We start from the raw sequence: 7,471 nt of genomic DNA, 5'->3' as shown, positions 1-7,471 counted from the left end.
AGAAGGGCAGGGTCGCCATCTTTAGAAAGGGTGAATGTGATGGGATCGTCATATTGCCAAAGGGCAGAAGTTATTGTGACGCCATCGCATTAAAGGGCAGAGTTCCCATTCACGATATCTTGGAAAAGCGTGGAGTGCCATATTCAGAAAGGGCGGAGGTGCCAGTGAGTCATGTTGCTGAAAGGCAAGCGGTTCCATCCACAAATAGGGCAGGGTTGCCGCCATCGCCGTCTCAATTGGGGGTTTCCGACGCCATCTTGGGGAAGGGCAGCGTGGACGGCCTTGATGGGGAACGGTGGCCCAGCCATTTTGAGAGAGGGCAGGCTGGACGGCGCCGCCGCCCGTTCCCTGATCCTAGCCTGAGTCCACGAGAGGGCGATAGAGAGCCGCAGCCCTTCCGGAACCAAAGGGGTTTTCCCGGGGCATTGCTGGGCTTTCGGAGACGGAAAGGATCAAGGGGCAACCGCCAACTGCTTTGGAGAGGCACCGTGGCCTAAAGGATAGAAAATATGAAACTTGCTAATCCTAATGTCTGACCCCGACCTGCTATGTGACCTTGGGCAAGTCACCGTACTATAGACTATAAAGCATTCGATCACCTTCTCCAATTCTACCTTATCTCTGATTTCCTACTACAACACAGCCCGCGTACTTTGTTCCTTTATACCAACCTACTACTCACAGTACCTCGATCTCATCTCTCTCGACCCTGACCTCTTGCCTCTGGCCTGGAACTCCCTCTCCCTTCAATCAATCAGTCAATCAATCATAATACGATTGACTTTGCTACAGGAAGAGATAGCAAAGACCCGCATGGCCAGACGCCCTCTAAAACTTACCTTTTGATCCCTAGTCACTCAATAAATCCCACTGATTGATTGATTGATTGATTGATTGATTGATTGACTGACTGACTGACTGAATAAACCTGGAGGAAGGATTAAGTCAAGTTGCAGAAGCGGATGGGGGAAGGTCCGCTCCAGGTCCGACGCTACCAAGTGGCAATAGAGAGACCCAATCTAATCTAGTCGAACCCGTGGCCACCAGGTGGCAGAAGAGAGGCGCCAACGAACGCTTCCCAGCCCAAAGCCACCAGATGGCAGTAGAGAGACGCAGACGAACGCACCCGAGACCACCAGATGGCAGTGGCGGGAGCGGGGCGGGAGGGGCGGGGAGAGGGGCAACTTGCGACCCGAGGGCCGCTTGCGGCTCCCTTCACCGTGGAGTCCCTGCCTGAGCTTTTTAACAAATTTACAAATGACCAGGGTTTTACATTTTCTTCACGTTTGTGTCATTAACCATCTCCAGTTTAGGGGATATTTAGAAGAAGCCGAAGCAGCGAATCGAGATTTACTGCGTCTTAATAAAGCCGGGGGGCAGTGGTGAAAAGAATAATAATAATTGTGGTATTTGTTAACCACTTTCTAACTGCCAGGCACTAATTCAAGACAATGAGATGGGTCACAGTCCCTGACCCACATGAGGCTCAGAGCTTGACAATTCCTATTCCAGTTTTATTCAATCAATCCATCACTGGTACTTATTGAGCGACTAGGGATCAAAAATTTAGTTTTTGAGGATGTCTGGCCACGTAAGTCTTTGCTATCTCTTCCAGAAGGTGATGGGGGGGGGGGGGGGGGGACAGTGCTCATTTCCCAGGGCTGACCTGCCCTGACATCAATGGAACCACAGATCACGAGGTCAGATATTTCAAAAGAATGAAAAGCGAAGTCTCAATTTCATAAGAGATCCACAGATTTGGATGAAGATGAGTACTAACTTAAATTTCTGCATCTGCCAATGGAGCGCAAACCTCAGACTATGTCTGAATTATCAAGCACCTTTCCAGTCAGGGTGGCTCACTTTGAAGAGGAAATGCTTAGTACAGCGTTCTCCTCAGTAAATACAATGGATACAGGAACTGATTGAGCCGAAAGTGAACTCTGCCCACCGAGAAGACTCGATATCCCTGGAATTTTGGAAAAGATTATATGAATCTCAGAATTAGCCTACGATTTCTGTCTACGAGACCAAAGTGGACAGTGTTGGAATCCTCCTGGCTCTGGGAACGGACCTTCCCTTTCGCGAAGTTCTAAGATGAAAGCTGAGAACCACAATCAGTGAGGGAAACCTACAGTTAGAATTAAGATGTGGCCTGGCTTAATATTTCGCTCAATTCTCATGAGTTCTGCAAACTGTTAAATACCTGTATTCTCGTTGACCTGATTGAAATTGATCAATGACTAGCATTAGACTTGTAAACTGTCCACTTTTATACAAATAAAGTTGATTCAACTGTTTTTTGAAACTTTTTGTTACTACAAAAAAATCCATAATTTAAATGGCCAACCGGCTCTACTCCACCATGGCTTTCAATAAAAAATGAGTGTGGCCCTCACACATATGGATTTCTGGTCAGGTGGGCCATTAGTGAAAAAATGTGGATGCCGCACTGCCTATGCCCAAGCGGTTGACGGGTCCTGGGCCCAAGGCCACCAGATGGCATGTGAAGAGAGATGCAAATGACCCATATCGGGGAGGAAAGTAGAGGGAAGGGGAGGAGGGAGACAAGGAGCAAAATCCCTTTTGCGAGGGTCCATAGGGAGCAGCCTGGTTCCTGGTTGCCCGGGGTCGATGGCAAGCAGGGGACAGGACTTGAAGAATCAATTGGTTGGGGTCCTTAGGAAGAGAATGTCCTTAATCAATTCATAGTATCTATTGATTGATCAAGCACTATACTCAGCACTTGGCAGAGTACACTAGAATTTGTCACTAGGTTGCCGTGGAAGTGCTAAAGTGGCAGTTGGGGAAACTACAGGAGAATAAATTAAGCAGGGAAGATTTCCTAGAGGAGATGTGACTTCAGAAGGGCTAATAAAAAGATAACTTTCCTGCCCACCATCAGTCGATCAATCAATCATCTTTATTGATTACTTACTGTGTGCAGAGCAGTGTGCTAAATGCTTGGGATAATACAATATAACAGAGTTGGTAGATACATTCAGTGCCTAACAAAGAGCTTACAGTCCAGAGTGGGAGACAAATATTACTAAAAATAAATTATGGGCTGTAGGTAAGTGCTGTGGGGCTGATGGGGTGAATAAAGGGTGCAAAGACAGGTTCAAGGGCGATGCAGAAGGGAATGGGAAAAGAGGAAATGAGGGCTTAGTCGGGGAAGGCCTCTTGGAGGAGATGCACTTTCAGTAAGGCTTTGGAGGTGGGGAGATGACACGGCCTCATGCTTCTGAGAGAACTGAAACCATCAGGTGTGATCTCCTTAAAATCTCCTCTGCTCCTCCCTAGTATCACCCTCCTCCTGCACGCTCTTCAACTCTCCCATCTTTTCATGGTGTATCACAAGAGATCTCCTGTCTCCTCTCAAAATTCACCCCATCTACCTGGACTTCTCATTTTAACAAAACACTTGCCTCTCTCCTTCTCTCCCTGACCTCCATTTTCAACTGTTCACTTTCTAATGGCTTCTTCCCCATGGCTTTCAAACATACTCATTTGTCCCCTAACCTAAAAACACCCCCACCTTGCCCCCCACGACCTCCTCCAGTTATCTCCCATCTCCCTCCTACCATTCCTCTCCAAACTCCTTGAGCATGTTGTCTACACCCACTGTCTCCAATTTCTCTCCTCCAATTCTCTCCTTGACACCCTCCAATCTGGCTTCCACCCCCTTCACTCCACCAAAACAGCCCTTTCTAAGGTCATCAGTGGGCTCTTCCTTGATGAATCGAATGACCTTTACTCCAACCTAATCCTCTGATCTCTCAGCTGCCTTCAACAATGAAGATCATCCCCTTCTTCTGGAAATAATATCCAATCTTGGCATCACTGACATTTATTCATTCATTCATTCATTCAATGGTATTTATTGAGTGCTTACTATGTGCAGAGCACTGTACTAAGTGCTTGGAATGTACAAGTCGGCAACAGATAGAGACAGTCCCTGCCCTTTGACGGGCTTACAGTCTAATTGGGGGAGACAGGCAGACAAGAACAGTGGCAATAAATAGAGTCAAGGGGAAGAACATCTCATAAAAACAATGGCAAATAAATAGAATCAGGGTGATGTACATCTCATTAAACAAAATTAACAAAATAAATAGGGTGATAAAGATATATACAGTCGAGCGGAGTACAGTGCTGAGGAGGTGGGATGGGAGAGGGGGAGGAGGAGAGGGAAAGGGGGGAGAAGAGGGTTTAGCTGCGGAGAGGTGGAGGGGGGGGTAGAGGGAGCAGAGGGAAAAAGGGGGGAGCTCAGTCTAGGAAGGCCTCTTGGAAGAGGTGAGTTTTAAGTAGGGATTTGAAGAGGGGAAGAGAATTAGATGGTCTGAGGTGAGGAGGGAGGGCATTCCGGGACCGCGGGAGGATGTGTCCCGGGGGTCGACGGCGGGATAGGCGAGACCGAGGGACAGTGAGGAAGGGGGTGGCAGAGGAGTGGAGCGTGCGGGGTGGGCAGTAGAAAGAGAGAAGGGAGGAGAGGTAGGAAGGGGCAAGGTGATGGAGAGCCTCGAAGCCTAGAGTGAGGAGTTTTTGTTTGGAGAGGAGGTCGATAGGCAACCACTGGAGGTGTTTAAGAAGGGGAGTGACATGCCCAGATCGTTTCTGCAGGAAGATGAGCCGGGCAGCGGAGTGAAGAATAGACTGGAGCGGGGCGAGAGAGGAGGAAGGGATATCAGAGAGAAGGCTGACACAGTAGTCCAGCCGGGATATAGCAAGAGCCTGTAGCAGTAAGGTAGCCTTTTGGGTGGAGAGGAAAGGGCGGATCTTGGCGATATTGTAAAGGTGAGACCGGCAGACCTTGGTAACGGATCAGATGTGTGGGGTGAACGAGAGAGACAAGGTTGCGGGCCTGAGAGACGGGAAGGATGGTCGTATCATCCACGGTGATAGGGAAGTCTGAGAGAGGACCGGGCTTGGGATGGAAGATGAGGAGCTCAGTCTTGGTCATTTATCCTCCACTGGTTCTTTTCCCATCACTCTGGCTGCTCATTTTTGGCCTCTTCTTATCTGACAAATGATCACTCTTCCCTTCTCCAAAGCCTTATTAAAAGCACATCTCTTCCAAGAAGCCTTCACCAACCAAGCCCTCATTTCCTTTTCTTCCACTCACTTCTGCATCACCCTTGAACTTGGATTTGCATCTTTAATTCACCCCTCCCTCAGCCCCACAGCACTTGTGTACAGATATGTAATTTATTTATTTATATTACTGCCTCTCCCCCTCTGGACTGTAAGCTCCTTGATAGGCAGGGAATGTGTCTACCAACTCTTTTGAATATAGTCTCCCAAGCATTTAGTACAGTGCTCTCTACACAGAAGTGCTCAATTCATTCATTCAATCATATTATGATAATAATGTTGGTATTTGTCAAGCGCTTACTATGTGCAGAGCACTGTTCTAACCACTGGGGTAGATACAGGGTAATCAGGTTGTCCCACATGAGGCTCACGGTTAATCCTCATTTTACAGATGAGGTAACTGAGGCACAGAAAAGTGAAGTGACCCGCCCACAGTCACACAGCTGACAAGTGGCAGAGCGGGGACTCGAACTCATGACCTCTGACTCCGAAGCCCAAGCTCTTTCCACTGAGCCACTCTGCTTCCCGTGGCTCAGTGGATTGATTGACTGATTGACTGAAGGGAGAGGGAGTTCCAGGCCAGAGGCAAGAGGTCAGGGTCGAGAGAGTTGAGATCGAGGTACTGTGAGTAGTAGGTTGGTATAAAGGAACAAAGTACGCGGGCTAGGTTGTAGTAGGAAATCAGAGGTAAGGTAAAATTGTAGAAGGTGATCGAATGCTTTATAATCTATAGTACGGTGTTTCTGCTTGATGCAGGCATGGATAGACAACCACTGGAGGCTCTTGAAGAGTGGGGAAACATGAGCTGCATGGTTTTGTAGAAAAATGATCTGGGCAGCAGAGTGAAGTATGAATTGAAGCAGGAAGAGACAGGAGGCAGGAAGGTCAGCAAGGAGGCTGGTGCAGTAATCAAAGTGGGATAGGATAAATGCTTGGATTAGCACATAGCAGTTGAGATGGAGAGGAAAGGGTGGATTTTAGCAATGTCATGAAGGTTGAACAAACAGGATTTAGTGACAGATTGAATATGTGGGTTGAAGAGAGAGGTGAGTAGAGGATAATGCCAAGGTTATGGACTTGTGAGACAGGGACGATGATTGTACTATCTATAGCGTTGGGAAAGTCAGGGGGAGGACAGGGTTTGGATGAGCAGATGAGAAGTTTACAATCTAAATGGGGTGGGAGTGGGGGCAGGAGTAAGACATACAAAATATTTTCAAATAATGGGAACAGTAGGAGGAACAAGGATGAGAATTAAAGGGTAGAGTGAATATGCCAGGATGACAAACCAGAATAAATCCAAAAAAGGTAATTGAATGTCTGCACGCGCGCGTGCACGCACACACACACACACACACACACACACACATTACTCCTGAAGATGATTCCAAACAGGGAAATGCTAAGGAGTCACTGCTAGATTGATGTGATTCGATGTGTTAGGTGTTCATAGGGTAGAGTGTTGCTGGAGTGACTGGTATTTTTAGTCTTTGAAGATGGGAAGGACTGAGGTCTGCTGGATTTTGAGGAGACTGAAAAGAGGGAATTCCAATGTGAGCAAGGGGTTAGAGTCATGAGAGTTTAGAGCAGGAACAGTTAGGAGGAGAACTTGGGAGAAGGGAAAAGTGTGAGCTGGGAGTAGAGAGTCAATCAATCAATTGTATTTATTGAGCACTTACTGTGTGCAGAGCACTGTAGTAAGCACGTGGAAGAGTACAACACAATAGAATTGATAGAGTTAGAGAGCTGATGGAGAGGCTTGAAATCAATTATGAGGAGATTTTGTTGTACAGAAGGAGATGGATAGTACTGAGGGCTTGGAGGAGTCTCCCCTCTGTAGACTGGGAGCTCCCTGTGGGCAGGGATCATATGTACCCACTCTATTGTATTGTACAATACCATAGAAGCAGAGCAGCTTAGTGGAAAGAGCCTGGGCTTAGGAGTCAGAGGTCATGGTTCTAATCCTACTCCACCACTTGTCTGCTGTGTGACTTTGGGCAAGTCACTTAACTGCTCTGTGCCTCAGTTCCCTCATCTGTAAAATGGGGATTAAGACTATGATAACTTTGTATTTGCCCCAGGGCTTAGAAGAGTGCTTGGCACATATAAGAGCTTAACAAATACCATCATTATTATTATTACTATTACTCTCCCAAGTTCTTAGCAGTGTTCTGCACCTAGGAAGTGCTCAATAAACTCCAATTCATTCATACATTCATTTAATCATATTTATTACGCATTTGCTGTGTGCAAAGCACTGTATTAAGTGCTTGGGAGAGTACATTATAACAATGAACAGACACATTCCCTGCCCAAAACGAGCTTACAGTCTAGAGGGGGAGACAAACATTAATAGGAATAAATAAATTACAGATAT

This window comes from Ornithorhynchus anatinus, chromosome 13, assembly GCF_004115215.2.
Source record: "Ornithorhynchus anatinus isolate Pmale09 chromosome 13, mOrnAna1.pri.v4, whole genome shotgun sequence".
NCBI lineage: Eukaryota > Metazoa > Chordata > Mammalia > Monotremata > Ornithorhynchidae > Ornithorhynchus > Ornithorhynchus anatinus.
This window is presented reverse-complemented; position numbering follows the sequence as displayed.